Source organism: Castor canadensis, chromosome X (genome assembly GCF_047511655.1).
Source record: "Castor canadensis chromosome X, mCasCan1.hap1v2, whole genome shotgun sequence".
NCBI classification, from domain to species: Eukaryota; Metazoa; Chordata; class Mammalia; order Rodentia; family Castoridae; genus Castor; species Castor canadensis.
Window position 1 is genome coordinate 134,234,144 of NC_133405.1, and position 19,003 is coordinate 134,253,146.

The 19,003-nt window shown below is 36.0% G+C and overlaps 1 protein-coding gene and 1 pseudogene across 1 annotated transcript in view; both read left to right on the forward strand.

The window, feature by feature from the left end:
• Positions 1-19,003, forward strand: part of Arhgap6 (Rho GTPase activating protein 6) — a 468,763-nt gene that overhangs the window by 160,720 nt on the left and 289,040 nt on the right. The gene's annotated exons all lie outside the window — the stretch shown is intronic.
• On the forward strand, positions 9,495-9,557 carry LOC141420098 (U6 spliceosomal RNA; annotated as a pseudogene).

Consider the following 19,003-nt stretch of genomic DNA (forward strand, 5'->3'; position numbering starts at 1 on the left):
CTACTACCTTTCTGAGATTTGTTAACCTTGTGTTAGAAAAGACAGTGGTGCACTTTTGGTGGCCAAGAGAATTGCAGCAAAGATTCAATAATTTGCATTATGGGAATCCAAACCCATCTAAGAGATTCAGAAAACTGGTGTGTCTATTTGTTTAATTGTCCAATGAAAATTGAGGGTTTTAGTGTGTGCATTGCTGAGTTCTTTCTAGACATCTTGGCTTATCAACTGAAAAAGATTAGGGGGGCAGCTAATATGTTTAAACTTAAATGATTGCTTAAATTTTTAGACATTATGGTCTAAAAATTGGCTTTATTGAGATGTAATTCACTTACTGTACAATTCACCTATTTAAAGTGTCAAACTAAATGGTTTTTAGTATGTTTACCAAATTATACAGCCATCATTATAATCAATTAAAACATTTATATCACCTGAAAAGAAATTTAATACCCATTCAATGTCATTGCCCATGTCTCCCACTCCCACTTCAAGTCCCAGGCAACTTGCTGTCTCTATAGACTTGCCTATTCTGGATATATCATATCAATAGTATTAGAAAATGTATGGCATTTTATTTCTGCCTTTTTTTCATTTGCCACAAGGTTTCAATGTTCATTCATGTTGTACAGATAGTAGTACTCCATTCTTTCCATTGCCAAATAACGTTCCTTCCTACATCACATTTTACTTACCATTCATCAGTCAATGGTTATTTGAGTTATTTTCACTTCTGGGCTATTAGAAATAATGCTGCTAGGAACATTCATGTACTAGTTTTGGTGTGAACATATGTTTTCATTTCTCTTGAGTAAATATCTGGAAATGGAATTTCTGAGTCATATGACAAAATTAAAATTTTGAAGAACTACCAAATTGTATTCCAAAATGATGGCACCATTTTTTGTTCCCATTAGCAGGGTATGAAGGTTCTAATTTTCTGATCTTCTGGCCAACTTGTTAGTATCTGTCTTTTTGACTGTGCCCTCTTAGTGGGGTGATGTATCTCATGTTGGTATTGATTTGTATTTCCTTTATGACTAATCTTGAGAATCTTTCCATGTACTTATTGACCATTTCTATATATTCTTTGGAAACTAGCACATCTTTGCTACATTTATAATTTTGAGTGTCTTTTCATTAAACCATTGCAAAAATTCTTTATATTCTGGACACAAGTCTTTTTTGCAGCTCCTATGGAAATTAGTATGTCAGTTCCTCAAAAAAACTAAAAATAGAGCTACCATATAATCCTGCTATACCACTCTTGGGCATAGCTGAAGGAATGTAACTCAACATGCAATAGAGATACCTGTACAGTCATATTTATTCAGCACTATTCACAATAACCAAGATATGAAATCAAATAAATGCCCAACAATAGATGACTGCATAAAGAAATTGTGGTATGTATACACAATGGAGTATTATTCATCCATAAAAAAACCTGAAATTATGTCATTCGCAGGAAAATGGATGGAACTGGAGATCAATATGTTAAGTGTGATAAGCCAAGCTCAGAAAACAAATATCATATGTCTTTGCTTATATGTTGAATCTAGACCAAAATAATAATAATAATAATAATAATATGAAGTAATTGCAAAAGGGAGCTGTTTGGGGGAAGTCAGTGGGAGGAGGGGGAAAAGAGTGGATGATGGGGGGTGAGTATAAGAAAAGTACATTATATATGTTGAAAGTAGCAGAAATACATTACATATGCATAAAAATAGTGTAATGAAATCCATTAAAAATTATTAAAAAGATAGGAAGAGAGGGAGGGTTAGGAAAGAGTAACAGAGGTGATAAATTTGACCAAAGTACTATGTATAATATATGGAAGCATCACAGTAAAACCCCTTTGTACAATTTATTTACACTAATAAAAAATTTTAAAGAATTTTTAGTAGTATATAGTAATTGCACATATTTATAGGGTACAGTGTCATAATTTGATACATGTATACAATGTGCAATGACTGAACCAAGGTAATTAGCATTTCCATCTTCTTAAACACTTAACATTTATTCATCTTGGAAACCTTTGAACTCTTCTAATTCTTTATAAAATACATAATAAATAGTTGTGAACGATAGTCACTCTACTATGCTGTAGAACACTAGAACTTATTCCTCCTATGTAACTGGATTTTGATACCCAATAGCTAACCTCCCTCTGTTTTCTTACTCCCTGCTCTTCTTCATCTGTAGTGACTACTACTCTATTTCTATGAAATCAATTTTATTACCTCTCACAAATAAATAAGAGTGTATGGTATTTGTTTCCCTGTGTCTAGATTATTTCACTTAATGTAATGATCTCCAGTTCCGTCCAAGTTGTCACAATTGACAGGATTTCATTCTTTTTATGGTCAAATAATATTCCATTTTGTATATATACACTGAACTTTCTTTAGCCATTCATCCATTGGTGGACATATTGTTTGATTCTGAATCTTGCCTATTATGAATAGTGTGGCAGTAAATATAGAAATTCATGCATCTCTTTAGTATTCTGATTTCCTTTCCTTTGGATATATATCTAGTAGTGGGATAGCTGGATCACATTTTTATATAATTGATTCTATATATTTTATTTTTAGTTTTCCGAGGGATCTCCATACAGTTTTCCACATGGCTTTTCTAATTTACATTCCTACTGGCAGTGTTCCCATTTCTCCACATCCTTGCCAGCATTTCTTATTTTTTGTCATTTTGATTATACCCATTCTAACTGGGGTGAGATGATATCTCATTATGGTTTTGGTTTATATTTCCTTGATAATTACTAATAAGCATTTTTCAAATACCCATTGGTAACTTGCATATCTTCTGTTGAGAAATGTCTAGTCAGATAATTTGTTCATTTTAAAATTGTACTATTATTGTTATTATTAGTGCTTTTGAGTCATTTGACTTCTTTGTATATTCTGGATATGAATCTCCTGTTGGATGAATAGTTTGCAAATATTTTTTCCTGTTCTGTAGGTTGTCTCTTTACTCTATCAATTGCTTCATTTTCTGTACGGGCTTCTTAGTCTGACAAAATTCCACTTTTACTGCCTGTGATTTTGGGCTCTCTTAACAGAAAAATAATTTACAGGTTCTTTAACAGAAAAATTATTTACAAATATTTTTAAGCACATCTTTGGTTTGTCTTTTCACATTCTTGTGTCCTTTGAAACACAAAGTTTTTATTTTTGTTCAAGTCCAATTCATCTATTTTTCTTTTTATCTCTTTAAAATTAATTTTTAAAATGTCACAATGTACCTCCAGTGCAATAATAAAATAAATAAATTGAAAAAAAATTTAATTGGTATGTTAAAAACATAAAAATTTTACATTTTACTTGAGATATCGTGCCCTGTTTCTCTATATATACCCAATGTGAACATCTGCTTTTTCGGTTGTCACTTGTGCTTTTGGTGTCATATTTAGAAGGCTTTGCTTAGCCAAGATTATTAAAACTGACTTCTATATTTATAGTTCTTTGTAAGATACATAATAAATTATTTTATAGTTTTAGCTTTTACATTCAGATGTATGATCCATTTGGAGTTAAATTTTCTGTGGGGCAAAGAAGGGATACAACTTCATTCTTTGGTATGTGGATGGTTGGTTCACCACCATTGGTTGAAAAGTCTATTTTTCCCCACTGAATTTTCTTGCTACCTTTGTGAAAATCAATTAAGCATAAATGCAGGAGCTTATTTCTAGACTCTGGAGTTTATTCTGTGGTGTGTGTGTGTGTTATGTGTGTGTGTGTGTGTGTGTGTGTAAATTTATGCCAGAATAAACATTACTTTTTAGTAGCTTAGTGAAATGAGGTTGATGTTATTAAGAAGGCATTTCTCCTAATTCATTGATTCATTCTGGAGCACCAGGGTGTTCTGTTCTAAGAAAGCTATTACGCTGTGCCTTCTGTGGAACCCTTGATGCCAGTGGTATGATGACAAGGAGGAAATCATCAAATGTGCCATGATGAGTTTGTTACAGAGGAAGGATTGCTCACTTCTGCCTTAGATAGAGAGGGCAGGACAGACTTCAGGAAGGAAGTGGTCTCTTGAGGGATCCTTCTCACCTCTCTGCCACTGTTTTTCTTCTATAGGTCTAGAACAAATGACATTTGGAGTTTAAGATCACATACAGCAAGCAAAGATTTTTTAAGCTGTCCCTTTTAAGGCCTTGACTATGTCTTTTCAAACAAACATATATGGGTGAAATAGGTGTTCCTGTGTTCTTGTTCTTGTTTTTTTGAAGGTACTGGGTTTGAACTAAGGGTTTCATGCTTTCTAGGGAGATGCTCTACTGCTTATACCATACCTCTAAGCCCTTTTTGCTATGGTTATTTTGAAAATGGGGTCTGGGTTTTTGCCCAAGCTGGCTTGGACCTTGATCCTCCTAATTTAGACTTCCCAGAATCTCTGGCATGACAGGCATGCACCACCACACCCAAATATTTTTCTGTTGAGATGGGGTCTCATGAAATTTTTTGCTCAGCTGGCCTGGAACAACAGGCTTCTTGATTTCAACCTCCCGTGTACATGGGATGACAGGTACATGCTAATGTACCCAGCTATTGGTTGAGCTAGTGTCTTGCTAACTTTTTCCTCAGGCTGACCTGGAATCATGAGCCTCCAAATCTCAGTCTCCCAATTAACTAGAACTATAGGCATAGACAACTAATCATAATATATGGCTTTTTTTTAGAAGTTTTAGCAAGAATTTATTTTAGTGTAACAGGATAAAATATGGAGGGGGGGAGAGAAAGAGAGAGAAACATTTCCTGTTCCCCACACAGTAAATGGAAGCAAAGACTCCTCAGTTTTTTTTTTTAAGAGGAAGAGGTGCTCCATTTTGATTGGTTCAGATCACCATGAGCTTCCAGTGTGGCTTCAGATCCAATTTGAAAACTGAGAGTGAAACTAGAATGAGTATTCTCTAGTTGGGTGGTGTGTGGGGTTATCTGTGCCCCATCATTCACCATGTGTGCTCTTTGGAAAATTATTTATCATTGAGCCCCAAATGTAATTTATCTGATGCTTCCAAAGGGCTACACAGTGGGAGTCATTAGCAGGATAGGAAATCAAAAGGACCATTGCAAAGAAAATCAGAGGCCTTTGTGTTAATTGGCATTTATTAGATTTTGCAAACTCTTAAGCTTTTAAGCTCTATTTAGAGCCAAATCAAGCTTGGAAAAAATTGGAAATTATAAAAATCTTAATTTTTCCTTTTCTTGGCATCATGTATCCTATCATCTGTCTATCTATCTCTATCTTTATTTTCATTTATTTTATTTTGCCCCCTATTCCCTATTCAGTCACCTCCTCCAGTAGTACCCTGTTGATATAATGCCTGCTAAGGATCTCAACAGGCAACATGGATTTCTTCTACGACCTCTACCAACTCCAGCACTCTCTTGGCTAATCACACACTCATATGTTAAATTATTACCTTGTACTGGGTCTGGTCTGCTTATTAGAAGGCAATACAGTCCAGTTGTAATGCACAGGGCTCTGAAAACAGACATCACCCTGAGCTGAGAGCCTGGCTCTCCCATCTCCTGGCTAGTTGCTTTAGTTTTCTGGTCCTCAGTGCCATCCTCTGTCAAATGGAGTCTTATTAACAATTTCCTTATAGGATTTTTATGAATATCAAATGAGGTAATACATGCATAACATTCAATTAATTGTCTGGAATGTTGTAGACCCTCAATAACTGTCAACTTGTCAGTGTCAATGCAACTTTCCACCTCAGGCCATGTCTGTTGGGCCCCAGAGATTCCTATGAACAAACTCTCTAACAGGCCTGAATACTAAGATATAGAGGAAGCTCTAAACATATAATACTCATCTATAGATATAATACTTAATAAAATATACAGTCATAAATGATATTGCTATTTCTCAACTATGGAGTTGTCATATCAGACGAGATGGGGCGTGTTCAGGGTGGTATGGCCGTAGACTGAGTTGTCATATCAAAGCTGCCAGCCTGCAGATGCAGGAAGGGCTCTTCAAAGAGAGGAGTGCCCGAATCCTTCCTGAAGAAAAATGGAGTACACCCCATGAGGAGCTTGTGGAAGAGAAGGTCTGTTTCACCTGAGCAAAGAAAAAGGAACTTGGGAACACAGGACAGGTCTCTGCAATTGGAAGGTGTTCAGTTTAGGTGAAATGGGAGACAGGAATGGATCAGAAGAACGACTAGAGGGTGTGTGCAGGAGGCCTGGTATGCATAGCTGTGGGTATTATACCTGGGGCCAGCAGAGAATTTAGTGAGGATTTCAATTAGGGAGGTGACATGGTCACATCTGCATTTTAGAAATACCAGTGTGGCAGTGGGCTGGTAGACTGGTTGGTAGAGAGACAAGAAAGGACAAGGAAACCACTCACAGACAATCTGCACAAATCCAAGCAGGACCAATAAGGGGCTGGACATTTCTATGTACGTTTTCTTTTCTTTCTTTCATTTCTCTGACTCAGTCCCTCCAGCCTTCTTTTCATCTTCACATTATCCTGTTTGTACTTTATCTTGTGTATTTCAAGGTAAGGCTTTTTATAGAACCAAATTGGAGGGCCAGGGCCTGGTCAGATTTGGCCTGATAAAAGAATCTAGTTCATGGCTTCTCCTATCATGACACCTCCCAGTGATTTTTAAGGCCCAAATAAAAGATACAGATTGCTCATAAAAGCAACATGACCAAAATTTCCTTTTGGTCTCAAAGTATGGGTAAGACGATCCAGGACTGGCTACATAATTGGCAGGACCTAGTGCAAAATAAAAATTCGAGGTTCCTTTTGAAAAATGTATTAGAATTTCAAGATGGAGATAGCTGAGCATTAAACCAAGTGCAGATCTGAGTAGGAGCCCTGTGCACAGGTCATATGCACATGCTGCCAGCCCTGAAAAGAGTGTTAGAATTTCTAGATTACATCTGCCATATTGTCCAAACTTTAAATTAAATCTTCACATCTTCAAATGCTTCCTAAGTAACTGAATTTACACCATACCTCATTGACTGGAGAAATGGTACCTTCCAGAAATCAGCATGCCACTCAGTGTCTCCAATATTAAATTTCTTTGAAGCTGTGGTCTGATGAGCTGGCCTGGACATTGCCCTTGTTTGGGAGGGAGGGCCCAAACACCATTCCACATTTTATGACTGAACAATAAAATGCCACGGGCAATGCACAGCTTCTTGTGTGGCAAGCACTGTTTGTCCAAAAGCCTGTGAGAAACCTTCTGACATACACAACCCTCGGGCTCAGGACCTTGCAAGTCAGATTAACTGTGACCGCAGAGTACATGAGTTGTTATGAGTAACTGTGGGAGAAAGCCACATTTGTTTAAAGTGGGGACTGAGTCGAATCAAATGTATGTTAAGACAACTGTGATGGCCGGATTGCAATTTTAATAGTCCATTGCCTGCCTGAAGCTGTTGCATGCATGAGCTTTTCTGCTAGCAAACAGAAAATATTTGGGTTCCCAATTTAGAATCTTGTCTTCTGTGAGTTCAAAGAATTTGAGTTTCTATATCTCAGCAGGCTCCTGTTTTTGTTTCTTTGTACCCCCAGAGGACTAGAGCTCCATGTCATTTTGCTCTCACAGGAATTTTGTTGTTGGTGAAGAGTATTCTTGATAATTAGCATCTTTGGAATCGCTAAGAAATGATAAAATAAGCACAAATGAACACGAGCTCTGAAGAACTTTCCTCCCCCCAAGTCTTCCTGCTCCAAATTCAGTTTTATGATTTTTCATGTTTACTACATAATTTATATGTAGTAAAATGCACCAATCTTAAAGTATACAGCTTGATGAGTTCTGAGAAAGGCATATGCTCACTGCTTAGATTAAGATGCAAAAACATTTTCTCCGACCCAGAAAGTTCTCTTGTGCCCTTTTCCTGTTAGTTCCCCTGCCCAGAGGTGACCAACATTCTAGTTACTACCCAAAAAGATTAGTACTGTATGGTTTTGAAATCCATACAAATGGAACCATACTGTATGTACTTTTATGTGTCTTTCAGTTAATCCAATGCTTCTGAGACTTAGCTATGTTGTGGTGAGAATCATTAGTTTATTGCATTATTACCTAATGGTTATCCATTGTATGAACACACCACAATTTGTTTATCTAGTTTCTTGTTGATGGGCATTTGGGTAATTTCCAGTCTTTGGCTGTTGTGAACAAAGATTCTATGAACAGTCTTGTGCAAATCTGTTTGTAGACATTTGTATTCATTTCTCTTGGGTATAAATCTAGGAGTGGAATTGCTGGGTCATAGGAACACTGTTTATTTAACTTGAACTGCCAAAAATGTTTTCCATTAATGTACAACGGTTCCAGTTGTTTTATGTCCTTGCCAACACTTAGTCTTGACAGCCATTATAATTTTAGTCCTACTGGCAAGATGTAATTGTGTTTCATTGTGTTTTTTATCAACATTATTGAAATATGATTTGCATACAGTAAAATATCCCATGGTTTTTTGTTGGCTCTAGGGTTTGAATTCAAGGCCTATGCTTGCTAGTCTGACATTATACCATTTCAGTCATGCTCCCAGCCATAAAAGATTCCTACTTTAATTGTACAGTTGATGAGGTTTCCCACACACACAAGCACAAACACAAACACACACACACAACCAGCACAACAATCAAGATATCAATTATTTCTCTCAGCAGAGAGTTTCTTCACAATTCTTTCCAGTCAGTGCCTAGTACTAGGCAACCACTGATCTGTTTTCTGACCCTATATATTAGTTTTGCTTGTCCTAGAATTTCTTATAACTGGAATCATATGGTATGTGACTTTTTTGTCTAAGTTTTTTGCTTATTGTCTTTTTGAGATTCGTGCATGTTTTTGTGTAGTTTTCTTTTTATGTTGAGTCATAGTCTATTCTATAAATACATCACAATGTATTTACTTATTCATCTTTTAATGAATATTTGAGTTGTTTCTAGTTTGGGTTATTATGAATATAGCTGGTATACATATTTGTGTATAAGTCTTTTGGGAACATCTATTTTCCCTTCTCTTGGGTAAATACCTAGAAGTAATATGGCCATATCATACTATAAGTGTGTATTTAACTTTATAAAAGTGCCATAATGTGCTCTAAAGGGCTGTCAAATTTCATGTTCCTATCAGTAAGTTAGGAGAGGTCTTGTTGTTCCACATTCTTGTCAGCATTTATCAATCATATTGTATGCTTTTAATTCTGGTAGATTTAGTAGTATTTCATTTTGGTGTAATTTACATTTCCCTGATAACTAATGCTGATAAATATTTTGTCAGGTGCTTATCAGTCATCCATATAACTTTTTTTGTAAAGTTTCTAAATATTTTGCCAATTTTTAAAAATTGGATTTATTTTATTTTTGAGTTGTTAGAACGCTTTATATATTCTTATATAATAAATCATTTGTAAGTATTTTTGATACTTCTTCCTAATCTGTGTCTTGCTTTTTAAGTTTTCAAATTTTGTTTTCTTTATCAATCAGTAAATATTGATATGCTAAAATTGAAATGATACAGAAAAGATTAGCATGGCCCCTGCTAATCTTTATTTATTTTTTTTATTACTGACTTTATTTATTTATTTAAATAAATTTTATTAGGATATATTCATTATACAGGGGGCAATTCATAGTGACAATTCCAATTAGACTTATTGTATATTATTTACATTGCCCCATTATCTCTTTCCCCCTCAGCCTCCTCTCCAGCCCACTTAAAGCAACTGCAAGAGGTTTCATTTTTGAGTGATATCTTCCAGAGAACAAGAGTTCTAAATTTTGACTGAGTCAAATTTTTTATATTTTCATCTATGCTTATTTCTTTTTTATATCTTAATATCTTTGTCCTCAATTTATATGTAAAACATGTTTGTAGTAGGGACGTACTCTATGGAACTTAGGGGAGGAGCGAAAGGAAAAGAGAATGATAGCAAACCAACAATATCAAAATACATTACATCTGTGCAGGTAGAGGATACGATGATATGTATTGAAAGCTGTTGAATAATGGGGGATCGGAGGGAAGGGGTAAGGGAGAGTAATGGAAGGGGTTGAACTGACCAAAGTAAGGTATACTCACAGGGGGATACATTGAGAAACTTTGTTGAAAATTGACTTTGAAATTAATGAAGAAAAGCAGAACTGTAAAATAAGCAGTGTGTGTGGGGGGTACTTTTGGGAGAGGGAGGGCGAATGGAGGAGTTGAAGTTGAGGGAATATGGTTGATGGCCTTCATATACGTACACAAAATAGAACGATGAAACTTCTTGCAAGTACCTTAAGTGAGGTGAGGGAAGGTTGTGGGGAGAGATGGTGGGGTCAATCTAACCAATGTACAGTGTAAAGCTATTCAGAATTGTCACAATGAATCCCTCCTATACAACAAATATATCCTAATTTAAAATATCTTTGTCTACCATAAGATTGCAGAGATTTTCTTCGCATCTTTTTGTAGTTTTAACAATTACATTTAGGTCCACTGTTCAATTTTGAAATCCTTATTATAATATGATGTAAGGTAGGCGGCAGTTATATTTTCTTTTTCAAAAACAATTCTGTTCTATCATCATCTATTGAAGCTTTATTCATACCCCATTGAATCACTTTTAGCACCTCTGTTGAAATCAATTAACTATGAGTGTTTCTGTTTTTGGATGTTTTATTCCATTCCATTATCCTATATGTCTTTCTATATGTATATAGCACACTGTCTGGATTGTTGTAGCTTTTTAATAAATCATTAAATCAGGTAGTATAAGTCCTGTAACTTTGTTATTCTTATTCAAAATGAATTGGCTAATCTGGATTGTTTGCACGTATATAAGATTTCAGAACATGTTATTTTCTGCAGGAAATGATGCTGGAATTTGACTAAGATTGTTGAACTTACAGATTGATTTATTTTCTTTCTTTTCTCAGTAATATTTTTTAAATTTTAGGTTGTAGGTCATGTATATACTTGGTTGCATTTATCCTTGAGGACTTCATTTACATTTATTACATTATAAGTTATGTTATCTTCCTAATTTCATTTTCCAATTATTCATTGGTAGCAGATAGAAATACAATTGCTTTTGTATATTGATCTCACATCTTGAGACCTTGATAAATCCATTTAGAGCTTTATTAACTTTTGGGGGTAGATTTCTACATTTTCTTCCTATACAATTAATATGGTTCTATTTTCTGGCAATAAACTTAGTTTGTCTTCTTTGCATCCAGTGCAAATGTCCTTTATATCTTTTGTTTGTCTTAGAAGTTGTCTTGGGTGCCATATTGCATCTCACTGTGGCATTAATGTGCATTTTCTCAATGAGTACCTTCTCATAGGGTTTTTTTTTTATCATTTAGTATTTTGTGCTGAGAATTCCTTGTTCATATCTTTTCCCATTCCTGTTGGGTTGTTTCTTTTCATTATTTATTACTAAGAGCTTTCAAAATCATATTTGAACACAAGACATTTTTTAGGTATGTTTTGCAAGCATATCTAGTCTGTGGTTCTACTTTCCACTTTAGCAATGGAGTCTTTTCATGAGTAACAATTGTTGATTTTTTAAAAATCTGATGAAGCCAAATTTGTCAAATTTTATATCTTCTGAAGTGTTTTGCCTACCCCAAAGCCATAAAGGTATTCCCTTCTGTTTCCTCTTAGAAGTTTTTAACTTTAAGCTTTTACAATTAAATTTATGATTATTTTTGAAAGCTATATATATGTGTATATATATATGTATAGTTACTTTAGTTAGGACTATATTTAAATGCCTTGCTGTTATCATTTTTATCAGTAAATTTGACAAAGATAAACATGTATAATTAATACTGCTGGTGATTGGGTATGGTAAGAAACAGATATGCTGCCAGAGGTACAAATGCATGTAGCCTTTTGGCTTGGGTAGGGAGGGAAATTCCAGTAGGAGTAAAAGTAGTAGCATTCAAAAGCCTTAAAAATGTTTATTCCTGAGGCTCCAAGGTCTGCATTAAGAAATTTAATCTGTACAAATAATCCTGGATTTGTGCCAAGTTAAGCATCAAAGATGTGTTAATAGTCTTTTTATTAAAATAAGAGCAAAGGAAGAATGGAAATAGTCTATAATAGTGGATTGTTTTGATTACGATATAGCACTATTATTGAAAACTATTTAACCATTAAAAATAATTGTGTAAAATATTCAGTACCATAGATGGTGGTCATATACATTTTGAATTAAAGGTAAATTATAAAACTGAGCTGTTTTGTAATTATGAAGTATAATGATAATTTATAATGTGTTGATTGCCTTTTGATCTCTGCACATACACATAAATGCCTACTTCTAGACCTGGATTCTGTGCCTACCTGGGTTTCTCAAGTTTCTTACAATGAACATGTATTCCAGGAAAAGAAACTTGTTCAACGTTTTACATTAGAAGACTAGAACATATGAGAGAAGGGGAGGTAAATTATTACTGGGTGTGAATGAGAACTTTCATACCTTTTCAAATGATTTGAAGGACAAATTCAGACATGCCATAAGATGTTAAGTTGCTATCTGTTTGTTGCTTTTATACTTTTAATTTGTTCCTTTGATTTCATGTCTCTGTTCTTCTGTGGGCCTAAGAAGATAGGCATGTAGTTCCTACTTAAGAGTTGAAAGAATGTCAAAGAATGCCACCACCCAGAACATTTCTGTCACTGCTCAGCATTCCATGATTGGAGCTATAATGCCTCGGGTCCTTTGTGAGTTGGGGAGACTTATATACCCTTTTAATTTTCTATTGCATAAAGATGGAAGCAGATGTAAACAACAGACAGTTCTGAACTCTAGAGAAGGAGGTGTGTAGAGCCAAAAAGCACAAATATAGTAGTCTCTAGATGAACTGTGTACTCCCTGGCATTTTGCAGAGGCTGATTCAGGTATGATGGGAGGGTAGAGGACAATGCCAAGTTTTCTTGGAGTGGTGCATTTCTGTTAAGCTTACAACCTGTGGAGAAGAGTCATTGGAACATACAAAGATTTTGCCAACTTTTATTGAGGCTTCCTTAGCTACTGCTCTCAGTTTTTAGGTACCAGAAGGTGTGTATTGATCTTCTTTGAGCTGAGAGCTCAGCAGCAGTCTGGAACCCAGGAACCTAGGTCTAGTGGAGCAATTTAGCAGTTAAAGGAAGTGCTGAGAAGGTAGTTTCATTAAGATTCACAGTACCAGCTGACTTCTAAACTGCTGATGTTCTTCCTGTTGTTAACCATCATTCAAGTACTCTGGGCTACAACTTTTCAGCCAGAAATTCACATGTCTATAAAATGTGCATGTTAAACTAAACTGTCCAAATAAACATTACTCTAATTTTCTAGGGATTCAAAAAACAAATGACCACAAACTGGGCACTTTAATCTAAACATAGACCTGCCATATGATCCAGCAATCCCACTCCTGGGGATATACCCAAAAGAATGTGACACTGGTTACTCCAGAGGCACCTGCACACCCATGTTTATTGCAGCACTATTCACAATAGCCAAGTTATGGAAACAGTCAAGATGTCCCACTACTGACAAATGGATTAAGAAAATGTGGTATTTATACACAATAGAATTTTACTCAGCCATGAAGAAGAATGAAATCTTATCATTTGCAAGTAAATGGATGGAACTGGAGAACATCATCCTGAGTGAGGTTAGCCAGGCTCAGAAGACTAAAAATCATATGTTCTCCCTCATATGTGGATTTTAGATCAAGGGCAAATACAGCAATGTGGTCGAACTTGGGTCACATGATAAGAGGAGAGCACACATGAGAGGATGGGGATAGGTAGAAAACCCAAAACATGATAGTATTTGATGTCCCCACTGCAGAAGAACTAATACAGAAACCTTAAAGTGACAGAGGTCAATATGAGAAGGGGATCAGGAACTAGTGAAAAGGTGAGTTAGAGATGAATCAACTTGGGATCTAACACATTTGTATATGGAAGCAATGCTAGGAATCTCTCTGTATAGCTGTCCTCATCTAAACTAGCAAAAACGCTTTGTCTCTCTTATTATTGCTTATACTATCTCGTCAACTAAATTAGAGATAAGGGCAGAACAGATTCTGTCTGGAAGCAAGGGGGTTAGGGACAGTGGGAAAGGGCGGAGGGTAGGGGAGAGAACGGGCCCAAGCAATGGATGCACATAAGAATAAACGAATAATATAAAAGGAAAAACAACAACAACAAAAACAACAGAAAAATTGCCCTTTGGTTCTGAAAACCAGATGTCCAAAATCAAGGTATGGATAAGGCCATACTCGCTCTGAATGCTCTAGGGAAGGATCCTTCCTGTTTCTGTCTGAATTTTAGTGGTTCCTTGCAATCCTCAAATGTTCTTTTTCTTGTAGCCGTGCCACTCCAATCTGTGGCTTTGTTGTCACATGGACTTCTTTCCTATGCATACTTGTGCCTGTATGCGTCCTCTCCTCTTTTTTGTAAGGACATTACAAAAGCAATATCATTGAACATGACCATTTAATTGAATTGTATCAGCAAAGACCCTGTTTTCAAATAAGATCACAGGTACCAGGGCTCAGGACTTGAACATTTCTTTTGTGGGAAACAGAGTTCAACCCACTACAAGCAAATGTGATGAAAAAAAAAATCACTGTTTAAGTGTTCTTCCTTGGGCTACTGTATATACTGCAAACTAAACTCTTTCTTCTATTTGTAACCCTTACATATATCATATGTATGGTTCATAAGATACCTGAGAAACCCTTAGGCTTTTCTCTAGAGTTCATAAAGCAGATAGTGGGTTTCTACATTTGTAGAAACAGAATGTTCAGGTTTAGTTCCAGAGAGAGTTAATATGTTGGCAATATTTGGAGGGAAAATGGATATGAGAGAATGATGGGTAGGTTAAGGGAAGATGAGACTCCTGGCCATAGAACTAACTAGGGAAGACCTAGTAGAAGATGAAAGGTACAGAGGGGGACCAAGAATCCAAGAGTTAGCCCAAGCAGGAATGTGACAAGTATGGACCTGATGGAGGCAGGGATGGATTTCTAGCAAGATACAGAAAATGGGGCCCATCTTGGCAGGAAGGGGAACTTGTCTACACTTATGTCTGACCAAGGCCTCTCAGTTTTTTATCACCATATGACAAATCTGTCCAATATCTTCCCACTTCCATCACTAAAACCCTATTCCAGATGCTGTCATCTCTCTTAGACTACTAATTCCCCTTTTACTCTTACCACCTCCAATCATTCTGCATAATATAACTGAATCATCTTTCCAACTGCAAGCCATAAACTGGGTGTATGACCTAGCCATTGCATCTCAGCCACTTTGTTTTCTTTATGCTCTTTCAACACACCAAGCTCCTTAGCACCTTACATCCTTTTCACTTGCTGTTCCTCTTGTCCGGAACTCTCTGTCCCCACTCATCAGTGCCAGCTTCTTGCTCTTCCTTCCTTGGAACAACTTTCTGTGACTTTTTAGCCTAAAGTGATGCCTCTTCGTCTCTGTTGGTCCATCATCTAATTTTATTTTCTTCACGTTACATATCACAACCTAAAATAACTGAGTTCACTTATTTCAGGGGTTCTCAACATAGGGCGATTTTTGCTCCTCAGTGTACATTTACATAGGCCTGGAAATATTCGGTCTATTACAACTGGGATAAGGAGTGTTACTGGCATCAAGCAGATAGAGGTGAGGGATGCTGCTAAACATTGTACAGTACACAGGACAGCTCCCGCAACAATGAAGTATCCTGCCAAAGTTGAGGAGTCCCTATTTATTTGTTGACTTAAAAAATTCTCTTATCTTTATATTTAAACTTCTCTTTGAATATATATGTCCCAGGAAAGCAAGGACCTGATCTGGCTTCTGTCTTATTCACCATTTTATCTCTGGCCCCCAGAACGATGCCCCAGTCAGTGTTGGTGCTAAAAAAAGTAATTGATGGAAAGACAAATGCATGAATGGCTTCAAGCACTGAACTACACACTACTAGTTTTTTGAGCCTGGAATCATGGCTTAACTGATCCAAGCTTCAGTTGCCTCATCTGTGAAATAGGAATTATAAAAGTGCCTAATTTCTTAGAGTTTGGGGCTGACCGAATGAGATACCTCTAAGATATTTACTGCATGCTTGGTAAGTAGAAAGTTCTCAATTCACAATAGCTCTTGTTGCTATCACAGCCCCCTCTCCCCAAATTTTTGCCTTCATGAATTTTTTTCTTTTTCCATGTTTAGAAAATAAAAAAATTCTTCTCTCAGACATCTTGGCCTGAAATTGCCACTTCGGCTACATGCACTCTCACCCTGCAGCCAAATTTTCTCTTCTGCTCAAGTGCACACTTCTTAGGGATAAGAACAGAGAATGGTCTCCCTTCTGTGAACCATAGCACTTTCTTCAAGGGTGCTTACAAAAGAGACACTCAGTAAATGTGTTTTTAAGTGTATTGAGCAATCACTGTTGACCTAGTTCAGCCTCAGTCTGCGGAAGACCCTGTGTCCCTGGGTCTCAGGGTTGGATTATAACCTTGCCTTTTCCTCTAGAATGTTTTCTTGTCCTCTGCCTCCTTGAGGGGTACAGAGATTTTTTTAACCTTACTTTTTCAGATCAAAAAGGAATTTTGAAGATATTGGTTTGGAAAAGATTGATTTCTTTACAAAAATTAAGTTTTTCTATGCAGAAATAGAATATGTTTCATCATTTATTCAGATCTTTTTTGTATATTTTAGCAAAGCTTTATAATATATATAATACATGCTATATAATATACATACTAATGCAATATAATATAATATATTATATATATATAATATATATATATAATATATATAATATATATATTATATATATATTATAATATAATATATATATATAATATAATATATATATATATATATATATATATATATATATATATACTAATGCAAATCTCTCACTAAATTTATCCATAGCATTTGCATGGATTTTTATGGCAATTGCAAAAGAGATTTACATTTTTGCTACTGGTATGGTTTGAAAGTAAACTATTGAGTTTTAAGGAATTTTTTGTGTGTGTATGTGTGAGACTGGGGTTTAAACTCAGGGTTTTGTGCTTGCAAAGCAGGTACCCTACTGCTTGAGCCACACCTCCGGTCCATTTTGCTCTGGTTATTTTGGAGATGGGGGTCTTATGAGGTGTTTGCCTGGGAGTTGGCCTTGAATGGTGACCCTCCTAATCTTGGCCTCCCAAGTAGCTAGGGTTACAGGCATGAGCCACCAGCACCTAGTTGATTTTTAAGCTTATTTTTGCTATAGCTTAACATTTTAATAAAATTCTTTGATAGTTTAAAAATAATATACTAAAATTATATTGCCAAGTTTACAATTTTTATTTCATTCAATGATTTTTTAGAGTATTATTATCTATTATTTTTATCTTCATGCATGCAGGGCTTGTTTTTTGTTATTTTACAATTGCCTCTTTAATTGATGATGAATTGGTTTTTTTCATTTTTGAATAATTTTAGGTTTATAGAAAAGCTACAAAGATTATACAGAGAATTCTTTCTAGTTCATCTAATGTTATCATTCTATCTTAGTGTTCTTCCATTCTCTTTCTTATCCTTCTGGTGGGCCAAACCTTTGCAAGAGACTCAACTTCTTAAGGATAAAGTTCTAATTTACTATGAATAGAGACTTCTATATAGGCAAATGGAAAGAAGGGAAGATGCCTGGGGAGGAAGTAGAAGTAAAGCAACAGCACTGTTTCTAGAGTTGCTACATAATACATGAAGTCCCGTGCAAAATGAAAATGTGCAGCCCTTTTGTTGAAGATTATTAAGAATTTCAAGCTGGTGCAGCATAACATTAAACCCAGCATAGGGTCGGTCTGCTGAGTGCACAGGCCTGGGCAATTTCCCAGTTACTCACCCCTAAGCCAACCCTTGCTGTTCCTACCAATCTTACAACTTCTTCTGTGATCCAAATACCTTAGTAAGATAAGGAAAAGTGTCCTGAATAGTTGGGCAAATATACTGTTATGTGATTTTTTTCTAGAGAACCCAAAGTTGCAAGCTTTGCCTTCTAAATCTCAGTTCTAAAGGCTGCAGGTTGAGGACAATGCCATTAGCTACCCTGAAAGAAATGGCAGCAAAGCTAATTCTAAAATAGCATCCACATTAGCTCATACAGGCTGGTATTTTCTTTGCTGAACATCAGGCAAACAGAGTGTTTGTTTTGAGTGCCTTCCAATAATACTTAAAAGTAGCCAAGAATGCTAGGGCTCTTGGAAACTGTACCTTATGCCCAGAGGCTCTTGGTAAATCTATTTTTCTAACCAGGTTTACTCATTTAACTTGTCCAAATGGGGCACTTTCACAAGGGAACCCATCAACTGGTCATTTCTGATGAAATCAGAAAAGGATCTGTGAGGGAATGAGCTATGAAAGTTCTTGGTGAACTGGAATTTTTAAAGTACCTGGGGAATACACAAGCTGGGAATTCATTTAGCTTTATCATTTAGTTATCAAACCTTCAACAGCATTGTATTTTGAAATTTGAGAGCACAATGACTACTTGAAGAATTTGCTTGACTGTGCTAGAAAGATAGCTACACATCTACAACCTACTATGTATACAGAACATGTGCAGTTACTGCAGTTAGACCCATCTTCCCTTCTGCACTCATGTGCTATTTCATCATGGTAAAAGAAGGCATCCTGGATCTGGGGCTCCACTATGGAATAGAATCCCATCAGATGGAAGAGATGCATCTACCTGTCTCCCCTATGTCTTTTGACTCGCAGGTAGGGCTCCACTGGCTTCTGGGAATTGACTCTCACTGAGACCAAAAGAGGTCCAGATCCACTGAGTACATACCAAATAAAATTTAAGGTTAAGAAAGGAAGAACATGGCTAGGATATGAGGAAGTGGCAAGATGTAAGGAACAGGTGGAAGTGATGTCAAGGAAAGAAAGAAGGTGGAACACTGATGAATGGATTAAGAAAATGTGGTATCTATACACAATGGAATT